This window comes from Lipotes vexillifer, unplaced genomic scaffold, assembly GCF_000442215.2.
Source record: "Lipotes vexillifer unplaced genomic scaffold, Lipotes_vexillifer_v1.1 scaffold560, whole genome shotgun sequence".
NCBI lineage: Eukaryota > Metazoa > Chordata > Mammalia > Artiodactyla > Lipotidae > Lipotes > Lipotes vexillifer.
Genome location: NW_006792210.1, coordinates 1,919,113 through 1,935,944, shown reverse-complemented (window position 1 = coordinate 1,935,944; position 16,832 = coordinate 1,919,113).

Below are 16,832 nucleotides of genomic sequence, written 5' to 3'. Positions count from 1 at the left end.
AACATCTGGCTGGGAACAGAATCTGCAGCCGAGAGAAATGTCCTAACTGCACTATTTGGGTATGTGAGCCTAATTATTAAAATAAAAGAGTGTTATTAAATAAAACAGATTATAAAATAGCATGTTCGCCAAAGAAAAAAAGTTGTAAGACATCATATGTATATATATATACACACACACAATGTCGTGTGTATTGCATTATAGTCTATTTTTTGTTTTATATATCTAAGACATTATATATTAATATATATTATTTATGATCATCTATATCTTCATAGACAAATACATATATGCATAAAAAAACCCAGAGTGTAATGCCATGGTTACCTCTGGGTACCCATTAAGGGTGATCATTATTTTCTTTTTCTTTTGCTTATTAACATCATCTGATTTTTCTCCAACACTCAAGTATCACTTATGGGATAAGAAAGTTATAAGCTACGTGAACTTCTTCAAATGTTTCATTATTCTCTGGCAGGTGGATGGATGATGAATGAAAGGGAGAAAGGGGGATGAGGATTATAGTACGTGCTCTAACAATACATTTTTAAAATACCCAATAGCACGGAGAGATTTTATACTCTATGCATGCTCTCTACCCCTCAGAGAATCAAAGTGAAAAATTAAATTTTATCCAAAAGCACTGTTCTGAAGCACTTATTTTTCCTTCTGGAAGGAAAAAAAAAAAAAGGAAAGAGAAAAAAGGCTTATCATAAGGCATGGCTTAAAATTCGAATGGAGATCAGTATTTCGTAAAATGTTGAGGAGATTGGTTTAGAAAATTATCACTCTTCCCCCTCACACAACCCACCTGCCACCCCCAATGACACCTCAGCAGTCTTTGCATTTCACTCGCTGCCAAAGCTGTAAATATCCCGGGACTTGATCACTCAGGTCAGCCATAATCGTCGTGTCCTCATCATCAGGCCAAGCTGAGCGTTCATAGCCAGCATTTGGATTCACAGCAGGGAAATAGAGGGCAGGCAGACAGACCCATCAGAGATGTGGTAACACAACCTATTTCTGTCCTGACCGCTCAGATGAGGCGAGCTGCCAGTTGTGGGTGCCGCGGGACTAAAACTCAATGTTACCAGTGTGACATTTTGGTGATCTTCATATAACTCTGATTGATTTTCTTTACCGAGATTCTTTATTGCTATTTTCGTTCTATAATTACTTCTCAAAAACCTCCTGTCATGATGACGCCTCCATTCTCTCCTTCTCATCTCAGGCTATTACCAAGACAGCGACAAACCCCGTGTTTTTCCGATTCTGGTGGCTTTCCATTAACTTTCACTTTGACTTAGACCTTGAAACTAGGTCAGCTCAAAGTCTCAGCATTTAATTTCTTCTTTTCCAGCAATTAACATCACTTATTAATAAGCCTTGTATTTTAAAGACAGGTTTAGCAAAATGTCAAACACATCCCTCGTCTATAAAGATAAGAGCTATATTTAGCTAGTTCTAATTAAAAATAGCTAAGATGATGCTTGGTATGGGATGAGGGGGAAATCTGTTCGATTCATGTCTCCTTTCAAAAACTGTGACATTTGAGTTTCTTTAGTGCTGTTTATGGTTTGAGTTAATATTGTTCCATTTAGTTTGAAATACAGCAAGCATCTAAATTGTATTATTGATTCTCATAGAACACTTCCAGTTCCCCAGTCTCACATGCAGTAAATCCTGGGCATGTGAAAGGGGTTTTGTGACTCTCATTGATAGTATCCAAACCAGAGAATTGGCTCCCAGGTGAATGGTCCCGATAGTCATACCGAAGGCTCCCTAAAGTAAGGGATATGAGGCTGTCAGTGAGTTTGCTATGCAATCATTGCCACTTGACAAAAACTAGGAAGCAAAAACTCAAAATCTGAACCAATCTAAGCCCTGAGGCTCAGTTCTCTATGGAGCATAGAAAGAACAGAGATCTGCATATTCATAAACCAGTGTCAGTGCATCTCTTTGTCCTTGTGTTCCCTTTAAACATTTCTCCATGATTTAAAAAAAAAAAAAAAAAAAAAAAAAAAACCTCTCCAGGAAAGAGAACTCACTCAATGTTAAAGAGGTGAAGGGCACTTTGTTATAAAGCAGAAACTAACACACCATTGTAAAGCAATTATACCGCAATAAAGATGTTAAAAAAAAAAAAAAAAAAGAGGTGAAGGGAATAAGTTGTGGTGTGTGGCCTTCCTTGGGACGGGTGTTGAGACCCCAGGAAGGAGATTCCTAGGGAGAACTGACACTTCTAAATCTTGAGGCAAAAGTGCCCATGGGGGGCTGGGGGAGGGGGTGTGGTGTTAGGGGGTTGGGAGGTGAGCCATTGAACTTCACCTCATACAATAACCCAACTCCATAGAAGAAAGCAGCAGGAGCCAGTGGCTGGGTTCAAGACGTTCCAGTGTGCAAACATATGTGTTTGTCAGTGTGTGTGTGTCAGAGTATATGTAAATGCGAGGTGTGTATGTGTTTGTGCATGCGAAACCCTGTGGCCCAGCTTGTGTGTATGCGTAGCGCAAGGGAAGCTTTCAAAGCCAAGAATAGAAATAAGCTCTAGGTATCATCCTCTTTGGCCTTTTTCTGTCATAAGAACGCCTTCTCTATTTTTTGAGAGTATTAGCCACATTCTTGACATTACACCTTATGTAGGGAGAGGTACCAAGGCATAGCAGGTGAAACAATGTGACTTTTCTGACAAGAAAGCCAATACTTGTATCACCTTGTGATAGCTGGTTGACATTTCCTGCTCTGCTTTAGTGTGCGTTTGGAATTATCAAAAGAAGCCAAGAAGGTGGGAAAATGGGCCTTCCAGAATCTGCTCTTGTGTTAGCTGTCCCCAAGGTCTAACTGATATCAATAATCTAGAATGGCTTTCCCTTCTGTTCCTTTCCTGATACTTTTCACCTCCCCTAATTCCACATTAGTAGGCTAGGAGCATCTTAAAGACAGGAATGTGGGGCGGGGGGCGGGGAGATAGGTGAAGGGGATTAAGAGGTACAAACCTCCAGTTATAAAATAAATAAGCCACAGGGAGGTAATGTACAGCATACGGAATATGGTCAATAATATTATAATAACTTTGTATAGGGGCAGATGGTTACTAGACTTACCATGGTGATCATTTCATAATGTATGCAAATGTCAAATCATTGTGTAGTACACCTGAAACTAACATAATATTGTATGTCAACTCTATTTCAATAAAAGATTGAAATTTTCTCTTATTGATCTCTCTATTCCCAATACTAACACAGTACCTGACATGAAAGTTGGATCAATAAATATTTACCGAATTATAGCAAATTTTTCTTCCACAGAGTCAGGTTTCCCTTGCTCTTCCAAAGTAATTCAGCTATATATCCTCAACCTTATTCGTGGTAGAACTCAGTACAGAAGCCCTGAGCTGATTAATAAAACTGTCTTTCCAAGTGCCGCCTGGCCTAACACCCTGACGATGTCATTTCCCTCCTTAAAAGGCTATAGTTAAATACATATCATGCATGAATTGATTCCATTAATATTTTCTGGGGGCCTGTTATGTGCTTGGCATTGTGTCAGTTCTGGGGCGAATATAAAGATATATGAGACAGTCTCTGTCCTTTGGGAATTTATCCTGTAAGACAGATCAAACATAACCAAATTACTCTGGCATAGGCTATACATGTTAAGTGCCATGGGAGTGTTTGTTAACAAGGTGCCGGTTCAGAGGAAGATGACATCTCTTCCCTTCGGTTTAGTCACTAAAAGCTTCCCAAAGAAGGGGACATCCTAGCTGGACCTTATGTGACGGTTGGGATTTGCACAGGCAAAGAGGAACAGCTTGGATGCTTGAAGTAGAAGGCGCAAGGTGATAATAGTCACAGAATTAGGAACTTCTAAGAACCCCCCATCTAGGGCTTCATTGTATATGTTTTCCAAAGAGGTAAAAACTTGTTGTGAATATAATGTGGACAATCTGTAAGCTTCTGGAGTACAGCCCCAAATGCTGTGCTTTCCAAATCAGACAGGGAGAAAGTAGGCTCTTTTCTAGAGTGGTATAAATCTAGTGAGCCGACCACAAGATGGGTTGTTCTCGACCACAAGTTGGGTTGTTCTCGGCTATGCATGTGCCTTTCCTTTAGAATATGTCATTGCCTGTTTAATAGAGAGCTGCATTTTAAAGAGAATGGGATGGAATGAGAGGGAGCAAAAGTGAATTTTCAGCAGTTCCTTAACAATGGTATATTGCTACCAAGATTCAAAGTTCACACACACACACAAAATTCCACAAGAAACTTATCAATAGAAAGTTTTCTCATTGTGAATGGAATTTTGTCTACAGGACGCCAAGCATCTACCTAAAACAAACAAAACCACTCAGCAAGAATGCTGCCTACTTGCTATTAAACTTATGGAAATATCCAGAGATACTCGGCTATTCGGTCAAAGTTCTATTTTCCCCAGTATAAAACAGAGAAATCAGCATTGTGTACACACAGCCTCACTCTGCTTACTGGGACGCCAAATCATTGAGTGGGCTGGGCTCCCCATCAAAACACCAGGCACTTTCTGCTCGAGTCCCTAACGCCTCACTGATCTTGAAAAGGAAATGTGTGCTACAGTATGGAGAGATTGGATTTTTTATAATAGCGATTCACCTAATTTGCCCTCAATTTGCTACTATAGTCATCCTGCTAAGACAATTTAAAAGCACCATTCCCTCTTAAGCGACCCATTTAAAGAGGATTCATATCTTGTCGGAAAATTGGATACCAAATGCACAATGGCCCTAACTTTTCACTAGAATCCTTTACGAAGTGTAGTTAAGGCTAAAAATATTTAAAGTGGTTGAAGAATAGAACAAAGAAATGAAGTGCAACTGTGACAGGCTATGAATATTAATGACACTTTCTTTTCATTCCTTTTCTCATATAGTAATATCCCCTCTGCTTTTTGATTCAAGATCTTACTTATACTGCAGCACTGAATACCAGCCCTTGGTGCTCTGTGATATGATACATATATACAGATACAATTAATCTGTAGTCTAATATCTGTCTCACAGATAAGGTGCTAAAAACCCTGGTATTTTTGACTCCCTGCTGCCTAAGGGATAAAGTACGATCTCCTTAGGCTGGCAGATAAGGCCCTCCACAGGCTAGCCCCAATCAGCTTTTTCAAAATTGTATCTCACTACTCCTTTACACAAATCCTCTGCTACAGACAAAGCTGTCTCTTCACTGCCCCCTGAAGAAATCACGATTAGTCTTTCCTGTGCATATTTACTCACACTGGCTTCCTCATTTAAAGTCTCACATTTTCCAGCTCCTACCCATTCCTCACGTCTCAGCACAAATTTTTCTTTTTTAAAATGTTTTTTAATGAAAAAAACTTTGATTGAAATACAGTTGATTTACAATGTTGCATTAGTTTCAGGTGTACAGCAAAGTGATTCAGACCTATATCTGTCTTTTTCAGATTCTTTTCCATTATAGGTTATTACAAGATATTGAATATAGTTCCCTGTGCTATATAGTAAGTCCTTGTTGCTTATCTACTATATATTTAGTGGTGTGTATCTGTTAATCCCAAACTCCTAATTTATCCCTCCCACCCCCTCCTTTCCCCCTTGGTAAACATAAGTTTGTTTTCTATGTTTGTGAGTCTATTTCTGTTTTGTAAGTAAGTTCATTTGTATCTTTTTTTTAGATTCCCCATATAAATGATATCATCTATTTGTCTTTCTCTGTCTGGCTTACTTCACTTAGTATGATAATCTCAGGTCCATCCATGTTACTGCAAATGGCATTATATCATTCTTTTTATGGCTGAGTAATATTCCATTGTGTATATGTACCACATCTCCTTTATCCATTCATTCGTCGATGGACATTTGGGTTGCAGCACACATTTTTCTTCTCCAAGGCTTCCAGCAGCCACTCCAAGCCACAACGATACCTCCCTCTCCAAACTATACCTGTCTTATGACATACAGTCTTATTTAAGTAACATGTGTACCTCCAACTATAAGTTCCTTGAGGATGGGGAAAATGTGTTTACTTTGCAGCCCCTCACGGCCCTTAAAAATGTAGCACAGAGCTGCACTAAATAAATCACTTATAATGTAAATTAATGAATAGATGAATGGCTATAAATAACATGAAAAGGCCTATATGGCACTCCATCATCACTGCTTTGTTTCCTTTCTGTTGAATGCCTCCAGGATTTTTGTCCTCTAAAATGTAAATATTCTTTATTTAAAAATGCATCAACATATAGACTTACAGCAAAGCTCAGAATATTCCAGATGCCTAGATCTCTGTCCTGTGACTCCTACAGACTAACTCCAATTGATTTTAAAGGACACTGTGTTGAAGACTGCTTGGAGAACTTGAAAAACAGCCTCCCTTTTAATAATAATAAAGTACTGAGTCTAGAAATTGTTCAGTCAGAAAGCCTCTATGGTATTTCAGGTGCTGAAGAAAAATACAGCAACGAGGAAATAAAGCTACTTGTTTCGAGAAAGATTCAATGAAAGTATATAAACTCAGCAAGAACTATAAACTCTCAGTGGATGTACCTCTAAAATGTGCCACTGACATACATTCTACATACAGCATAGCATCTATAAGCCAATTTTGCCCCTCAGAAAAAAAATAGGAGAAATTTCACTGAAGCTTTAAATGTCACCGAGGCAAATAATTAAAGTGTTTATATTTATCATAAGGAATCACCTCTCTTCCTTAAAAAAAGCAATGTTAGAACTCACCTTCCCCAGCTGACCTGTCCCACCTCCCATCCTTACCTTTCACCCTCCTACCTCAGAGGAAGAAATGTCCCTCCTCACGGTCAAGGGGACACCTCCACTTGAGTTCTCAGGATGCCCAACCCTCCTGTCTCTTGGCCCAAGTCTGTTTCAAATTAAATCAAATTAGTGCCTTTGCTATTTGGCCCTCAGCTTGTACTCGGCTTCAAATACATCACTCATGTCTGTATATATTATTTTCATACATTCTTATGACATTGCAAACATGGCACTCTGATCTCTCTAACTAAATTAGAAGTTCTTTAAGGCCAAGGACCCCTCACACAGCCAAGAGAAGACTGAAGACATGGCAATCAGTGTTTAGCACCTACATAAGCGTACAGAGCTCAAGTACTGTTATTGCCTGACATCCCTTACCTTTAGGAAAGGTGACATAACCATGCGGCCCTGAACCTCATCTCAGTCCTTGAGACAATTCCTTCTGTAGCAATTACGACCTATCTTCTGTCATCCTCCTTCATGCGTCACTGTGACTCGGCCAAGCAGGTGTGTCCCACAAACCCTACCCCCTCCCCTTTGTGTGCCTTTCTATGCATCATTTCCTTCTCCTAGAATGTGAAGACTGCAACTCTGACTCGAGGGATCTGAGGAGGCTTGTGAGGGATAATGGTGGTAGTATCCTAAATTGGGCCGTGAAAGATTGATAGCAAGTGACAAATGAGCCAGCCTGGAGAGAAGATATTCTAGGAAAAGGAGCACATTATAAGCATAGAGCCCTTTTATTGAGCGCACATCCTCCATGCGAAGGTAGTTTCAATCAAGGTTCATTAAAAGTAGTCTCCGGGGCTTCCCTGGTGGCGCAGTGGTTGGGAGTCCGCCGGACGCGGGTTCGTGCCCCGGTCCGGGAAGATCGCACGTGCCGCGGAGCGGCTGGGCGTGTGAGCCACGGCCGCTGAGCCTGCGCGTCCGGAGCCTGCGCTCCGCAACGGGAGAGGCCACAGCAGTGAGAGGCCCGCCTACCGCAAAAAGTCTCTCATACAGAGTGAAGTAACTCAGAAAGAGAAAAATAAATACCGTTTGCTAACGCATATACAAAAAAAAAAAAAAAAAAAAAAAAAAAAAGTAGTTTCCGTGGATGTACCTCTAAAACGTGCCACTGACACACATTCTACATGTAGCATAGCATCTGTAACCCAATTTTGCTCCTCAGAAAAGAATCTTATCAATGCAAATCCTATCTAGACCTACCTTAAGTCATATTTCCTCTGTGAAGCCCCCCTTAGAAAATCAAGACAACAATTCTTTCTTCTCCAACTACACAATGAATTTTTCATCTACCACTAACTTTGCTACTTGATTAGATTTACAGCTGGAAATCTGTCCATTGTTCTCTGTTGGGTCCATTCAGAGAGTGAACAGAATAGTAGTATCTAAGCAAATCATACCTTCAGATACCACCCCAAAAATGTTTAGCTGGTGTTGGGGAACCAGTGAACAAAAAGTCCAACATCTTTAACATGATAATCAAAGCCCTCATCAAAGTGCCCCCGCCAAGCTTGCCAGTTTCTGGCAAAACTCTAAGACTCTGTCTTGGTCAGCTCAGGCTGCCATTTAAAGAATGCCATAAACTGGGAGGCTTAAACAACAGAAATTTATTTCCTCACAGTTCTGGAGGCTAGAAGTCCAAGATCAAGGAAACAGCATGTTCAATTTCTGGTGAGCACTCTCTTTGTAGCTTGTAGATGGCTGCTGTCTCCCTGTGTCCTTATGTTATATATATATGTATGTGTGTGTGTGTGTGTGGGTGTGTGTTGGGAGTGGGGAGAGGTCTCTGGTATCTATTATAAGGGCACTAACCCCATCAAGAGGGCTCTATCTTCATGACCTCATCTGAACCTAATTATCTCCCAAAGGCCACATGTCAAAATACCATCACATTGGGAGTTAGCGCCTCAACATATGAATTTGGAGGGCACACAAATCAGTCCAAAGCAAACTCCCACTCTACCACAATCACCCCAGTGAATGGATGAGTGTATGGGGTAAGTTTGTAGGCTCTAGATTCTACCGCTCATTAGCTGTGTAGACTTGAACAAATAACCTACTTTGAGTCTTAGTTTCCTTATCTATAAAATGAGGATAATAATGGTACTCATTTCATAGGATTACTGTGAGGAATAAATGAGATCATATACATAAAACACATGGCCAGCGCCTAACACAAAGTTAAGTGCACAGTAAAATGGCACTATGCTTGTGATGTGCTCGTCTGCCTCCTTTTCCTGGAATATCTTCTCTCCAGGTCTGCTCATCTATCACTTGCTATCAGTCCTTCAAGGCCCAACTTCAGATACTACCACCATTATCCTTCGCAGGCCTCCTCAGATCCCTTGTGTCAGAATTATAGTCTCCATCTTCTTCCAGTGTATGGTGTTCATGTCTCTATTCTGGCACTTACTATAGGCTGCCTTAGTCTACTAGGATGAGCCATTTAAATACAACAGCATTAAACAGTAAGCTCGTGGCTTCAAGGGACGTGTATTACCCATTGTGCCCAAGGCATTACCTTGCCCACAGTAGGTACTCCATGCCGTGAACTTCACTGGACTAAGAGTCAGGATACCATGGTTTTCTTCTGGTGGTGCTCTCTCTATCTAGTGGTAGTATTTTGAAAGAATCACTCTTACAGCTTTTGCCTTAATTTTCTCAGCAATTAAATGACACAATATCCCAACTTACAGATATTACTAATAAACACGTACACTGTGGAAGCTTCATAGAATCTGAGTATGATTTGCAGCTCTGCTACTTACTAGCTGTGTGACCCTGGGCAAGTCTTCTATTTGCTTCTCAGTTTCCTCCCCAGGAAACAGGAATAATAAGACATTCCTTTTAAGGATTAAAAAAGGTGTGTGTAAAATGCCTGAGGCATCCTGAAACTCAGTAAGTGTGAATTCCTTCCCTCAGTCCCTAGTCCCACCCTGAGCTAGGACAAAGTTTCCCAGCTTTGCTTTCATGCCTGCCTCCATGGTGGGGGGAGGGGAGAGAGACAGGGGTAGTAGGGTAGGGACAGGGACCGGGATTATTCTCTAACATCAATGATCAATTCCTTGTCTCTCTTTTCTTCCCCACACCCTCTTGCTTTCTGCTGAATTGCTTATCTGCATCCCTCCTCCTGCTATATCCTCTCCCAATTTCCAAGAGACACTGGTAATAACCCAGAGCTGAAAAAATTCCTGGGCCCACTGGTTTACCACCTGGAGGGATGGCAAAGCAAGGGTTTCTTTACACACTTCTGAAGCTTCACTGGGAAAGAGAGTGTTTCTAGAACCCACGGTTGAAACAGGGAGTGGATTTTCCCACAGAAGCATAGCTTCACATGGTCATTAACATCTATGGTATTATTAATACAGCATGATCCTTCAGATTATGGGTTACATAGGCTTTTATGGGCTGGCCTGGGAACCTAATTACCATGGAGACCATTGTTTTCTGTGGGAAAAATGCATTCCACATTCCAAACGGCTGACTCACAAACAAAATTTTGGAACACAAGCCACACATGAGTTACAAACTTTCTGTACTTTTCTAATCTACCCCAAGATCAAGCATAGAGCTAGGTGCTCCAAAGTGCTGGCTACTTACAGAACTGGCTAACTTAAAAAAATCACTTACAGGTCCCTGTATACACAACATTTTTTCTTGCAGCAAGTCTTTGAGCTGCACTTTCTACTTGAAATACTCCGCTACCTCCACCTCACCTGGCTTTTACCTTCTCTTCCAAGTTTACCTCAGGCTCCACTTCCTTCTCCAAACTCTGACCAACACCCTTCATCCCCCATGGGGCTGTACACTATTCCCTAACCCCAGGAGCCCCATATTCATGCACTCCCAGAACACATATCACAATGGGTTGCCACTGCCCAGCTACTTGTTTGCTTGTTTCTCTCTTCCACTTGAGGATGGGGACTTTTATCTTTGTGTCCTCAATGGGTAGGACAGTACCTGGCCCTCAGTAGGTAGTCAAAGAGAATTTCCTAGATCATTAAACAGTCACAAGCTACAGATGCTATGGAAAACTCACAGGTAGTCATTTTCACGAGCCAGAGGGGTGGAGCCTGGGAAAAGGGTACATGCCTGGGCTGAGGAGCAAGAGTTAGAAATACTGGCACAGTCAGCTACCACGGCTTAGTTGCTAGATCTTTCATAGATTCGGAACAACCGTCAACTGCTCAGTATTAACCTAATAAATTAAAGAATCAGATGATTATATCATATCAGAACTGCTAGGGACCTAAGAGATAATCTTGTCCTCCTCTCATTTTCCAAAGGCAGACATGGAGCCCCAAATAGGAACTAAAACTTGCCATTCACCCAAACCAAACATCCAAGAGCTCATCTAACAGCTCCCTTTTTGACTTAATAGCCAGACAGGGTAACATAACCACTGTACTCAAGGGGAACTCCAAACTGTTCCTCAGAAAAATTTACCTATCTTCTAGGGTCAGTCCTACTTGGACATCAGCGCCAACTCAAGTTACAAGATCTAAGGAAAACTAAAATCTCTCAGATATGGAAAAAGCATTCAAAAACCATCCAGCTCAAACTGTTCCCATGCAACAATAAAAATATCCTGACACTACTCCCAACAACCACTCTCTGCACAAATATTTGCATGCATGCTATATTAACTTTCCCAGGATTTCTGGCAGAGGTATTCTATATTTATATTGACAATATTCTATAAATATTCTATGTTTCTGTTGATAATATTTAACATGCATTTTTAAAGCATGAATGTGGTTGCAAATAAAAGGCACCAAAGTAGGCTGTTTGAATAACAAAAAAGGTCAGAAAGTGTATTGGTATACAGAGGCACTGGTGGAAATTTCCAACAGCAAAAATGATCCCTCCCATTGGTCATTTTTTTTCCCCATCAAAAGAGTGTTTGAAGTTTTCAATGGGGATTGTCTACTTAGAATTGTCAGTGAGTACCTTCCAGAAGTCATTCAATGCAGGCATCAGTTTGCTTTTCCATCCCTGTCTTTTTACATGTTTCATGAATAGTAAGTGATGGAGTAAAAATATCACTGGGGCTTCCCTGGTGGCGCGGTGGTTGGGGGCCCGCCTGCCGATGCAGGGTACGTGGGTTCGTGCCCCAGTCTGGGAGGATCCCGCATGCCGCGGAGCGGCTGGGCCCGTGAGCCGTGGCCGCTGGGCCTGCGCGTCCGGAGCCTGTGCTCCGCGGTGGGAGGGGCCGCAGCAGTGAGAGGCCCACGTACCGAATAAAAAAAAAAAAAAAAAAAGATCACTGGACTAGGAGTCAGGAGATTAGCTTCTAGTCCTGGATCTGCCACTGACCAGCTGGCTTATCCTGGGCAAATCACTCCCTTTCTATGAGCATCAGTTTCCTCATCTGTACAACGAGAAGATGATAAAAAGAGATCAGTGTTCCCTCAATACTTGCTTTAATATTCTTATATGTATTCAGAGTACAATTACATTTGTCAAAAAGCATGCTAGTGGCCTTAAAAGTGTTCACAAATTATTGAACTGGAACTCTTCATTCTTTTCCTGCTTAACAATCCGTGACTCTTAATGGAACAAGTTAGCACGAGGATCTAAGGGATGCAACAGGTTCAAAATGGGGATAGTTCCCAATAATTGTCTATCAAACTAGAAATTACTTTCTGAAAGTGAAACAAAGTAATGGATAAAGCAGGCCACCTACAGAAATTCTTTCCATCCTAAGAGATGGTGCGCAAATGTGCTGCTGATGAGTTTCCAATGTCATCTTAGTTTCCAACCAGACTAAACTATGATTAATGTAAGCTAGGCTCTGACAAGCAATGTCATAACAAGCGGGGTTGGGAGAGTGTTTGCATGGATTCTAGGGAGAGCCAAAGTGTGAGAAAATGTCAGTGTGCTCTGTCCAGGAGAATCAGTGCTCTGATTCTAAAAAAACAAATACCAGTTCTCTAGAGAGGACTATTTCTGGAGTGGGGAAGGACAAACTGTCATACCACCATAGCCTGAGGAAAATGTCCCCTAGGAACATCAGATTCCCTTTGTTCTAACTCCATACTCACAAAGTAATATTCCGACATAACATTTCATCTCTAGAGTGAACTTGCCAACCAGGAGAGTGTGCCCTGTGCAAAGGATTGACACCAGTTATACTGCTGAATACAATTCTTATCATAAATTAAGAAAATGGGCGTCTGAAAGATCAGAGTTGTCCGATTTTTGACTAGTATGGGGAAACTGATCAAAATGAGTTTCTATTCTGAAAAACTAAGACACAAACCCAGGATCTGGAGTAGCCTCACCAAGAAGGGCATTCATCCATAAGGCCTAGCCAGAAATCATCAGTACCTCACTAGCCTCATTCCATCCCTTAACAGAAACTTCAATATAGCAGGTTTTCTATTTCTTGGGGCCTAGCACTAATGACACAAAGGACATTTTCCAATCCAGATTCATTAACCTCATTATCTTTGCTCCATTTTAGGGCCACAGTTTCAGTCAACCTGGCCTGCCAGGAAGATCAAAGTCCATGAAGCTTTAATAAGTAACTACTATGTAAAAGGCAACAACTACAAGGGAAACTAGATGAAAAAAGGGTGCCTAGATCACGGAAAACCTACAAAGAAACACCACTGGAAATAAAATAGATCTGTGACTTTATTTCAAACTCCCAAGAATAGCGCATATGACACTGCATGATGTAACTAACCCCTGCCTACCTCTCTGACCTCATTTCCATCTATCTATCCCCTCAAGGCATCCCCTACCCTCTAGTCATATAATGTATTGGCAGTTCCCTGTATATGTTCATTCTTCCACATATGTAGTTTCTTCTGCCTAGAGTATCCTGCTCACTCTGAACTTTCTGATTCACCTTGAAGGGGAGCAGAATATAACAGCCCAAAATGTGCCTCCTTGTCATAAGCATTATTTTGAGCTGATTAGTTTTAAGAAACAGCAGATACTACCATATATAAAATATATAAACAAGGACCTACTGTATAGCACAAGGTACTATATTCAATACCTTGTAATAACCCATAATGGAAAAGAATCTGAAAAACTATGTATATGTGTGTGTGTGTGTGTGTGTGTGTGTGTGAATCACTTTGCTGTACACCTGAAACTAACACAACATTGTAAATCAATTATACTTTATTTAAAAAAAAATAGAAAGAAAAGAAAAAAATTATGTGATGTGTGTGTGTGTGTGTGTGTGTGTGTGTGAATCACTTTGCTGTACACCTGAAACTAACACAACATTGTAAATCAATTATACTTTATTTAAAAAAAAATAGAAAGAAAAGAAAAAAATAAACAGTAGACACAGGAGAAATTCTGAAAACACAGTAGGAGGTGCTGGTTTGTAAGAGACATTTATATTTATAAGGGAAATCTCCATTTGTAAGGGTGTCTTCCTCTCCTTACCAGGAAAAAGAAGATGATGAAATCTCTATCTAGAAACTCTAATCAGTGGAGAAGCCACCTTAATCTGCATTATAGCAGCCACATCCTCCTTTACTAAGCTTTGCCTGTTAACCTCCTATAACATCTTTCTTTTGTCTTTAGCTGGAGATGGTATTTAAGATGGTGGCTTAGGCCATTACACAGAGTTACTCAGTTTTCCTGGGTATCTCCCATGTATAAATACAGGAGTTCTACGTGTTATTAAACTTCTGTTTGTTTTGCTCCCATTCATCTGTCTTATATTACAGGGTGGGTCTAAGCCAAGAACCTAGAAGTATAGAGGGAAAATTATTTTTGCTCCCCTACAAGCTGAAGCATCATCTTATTCCTTAAACCTCCAATGGGAATGAGTTAAGTGACCTCCTATGTGTCTCCATAGAACCCCATTATATATGCCTCCACTGCATTGTAATTGCTGGTTTCCTACTCTATATTTCCTCTTATACCATCAGCTCCTTGTGAGATGATGTGGCATATTATTCATTTCTGTATTTCCAGTTTCCTAATAAACAATTGATACTTATTAATAAATGTTTCCTGAATTAATGATCGAATGCCTGTCTAGGAAAGAGTACAGAAGAACACCAGGGGGAGGATCCAATCATTGGGAGCCATGAACTTGAGTTATAAACAATTTGCTTTATGTAGTCCCACACTGAATTTTCCAATGTGGTTTCTCCATGTCTCAAGCGTCCTTTCCAGCAGCTTTGCCATACTTAAGCCATCAAACACTAGAGAATTTAATTGTTGGTCACTTTCTGAAAATGAAACTCAAAATAAATCATTCTACTGGGAGCAGAGTGAGCTCAATAACCAGAGACTGGTTTAAAAGAAAGAAGAGAAAATCAACACCAAAATGGTCTAGGAAAAAGTCATAATGCCTTTCCATTCCTCCAAGAGCACTTTGTGAATTGGATCCCACATTCATCTTTCCCTCTGAGTATTTGAAATAATGTCAGACTAAGTAATAAATGTCAGATGAGCTGAAAAATATCTGGTTAAGAGGACAGCATTTCTTACACAGCCAAAGAAAGGCTATTCAAACCTTGCCACATAAATGTGGCTTTCAAACATTTAGAGACCTGAGGCAACGTCTCACTTTCTGGGCAGGATAGAGAGTATCTCTTTCCTTGTCCCACCTCCAACTTTTCAACAGATACCTCTTGCTCTTCTTAGTGATGTTGCACTTCAGCTTGTCCTTAGAAGAAGAGGCAGCAAGAATGAAAAAAGACAGGGGAAAAAAAAAAAAAATCTATCAGTAATAGCCACAAAGTTATTGCTTCAAATGGCCATTTTTGAGCTAACTTGTATTATCTAGCCAATGACAAAGTTGAAAAGTTTGTACCTCTGTTCTCTGAACATGGTTCCAACTCACTTTTCTCTTTGCTCTCTCTCCCTTGCTTCTCTACCACTCTCCCTGTTACGTACCTCTGGAGTTAACATTTTCCAGTGTCCTCACATGTTCTCTAGTTTGGCTTCAGGTACAATTATTGAATTGATTTTTGGTGCCATTTTAAATTTTTTGACATATATTGATTTCAGTTTTAGGTACTTAATTCCATGAAATTCAGATAAATTCCGGTTTTTACACTTCAAAGACAGAGATACAGGTTTTGGCTATGGTGTAGATTATTTATTATTAGCTGGATTTTTCATTTTTATTACCTTGAAGCACAATTTCACACTGAGAGTAAACTAAAATGATTGATGGATGAATAAATGCCCTGGATCCTCTCAGAGGCCTAGTGGGAATTTTCCACACAAAGCAGTAAGAGCTTCTAGTGATGGAAAGTCTTTCTGAATTATAGAGCATTGCAGTATAGACTCTTGAATTAGATACTAGAGGAGAATCAGGAGATCAAGGCTCAAGCAAGTCATTTAACTCAGCCCAAAATGAACTAAAGCCTCCCTCAGAATTGTTTGGCTGGGTCTACGCATCAGGTACATCTCTGTAAGAATAGCATTTATTTCACTTGGTTATCACAGATTTGCCTCCTTAATGACAATAAATCCCTTTACGTTTTCATTCATCTAAGCAAACTTGTGCCTGTAAGGGGGCAGAATTTGCCACCCCAAAATATGTTGTTATCGAGCAAAACTTGGGTCTGCTCACCCATGCGCACTAAAGCCAATCTACTGACACCAGGTTGTGGTGAAGGAAAGTGCAACATTTACTGCAGAGCTCCAAGCAAGTAGTCCAAGGCAGCTAGTGCTCAAAATACCTGAACTCCCTGATGGGTTTCAAGAAAGCATTTTTAAAGGCCAGGTGAGGGAGGGGAATCTCAGGGTGTGTGACCTGTTCATTCACAATTCTCTGATTGGTTGATGCTGAGGTAACAGGGCAGTGTCACAGGGGTTAACATTATCATTCCTTAGGCACCAGGAGGTCTAGGGGCTATGTGCTCATGATCATCCAGTAGTTAACTCTTCCATTTGATGAGGGTTTTAGTATCTGTAAAACAACTCAGGAAATGTGCATCAGATAGAGTTATCTAGGTACTTCAGAGAGGAGATAAAGCAGAGGACATGGGGGAGGACATATAAAGAAGATGTGATATATTATATATATATATATATATATATATATATATATACACAC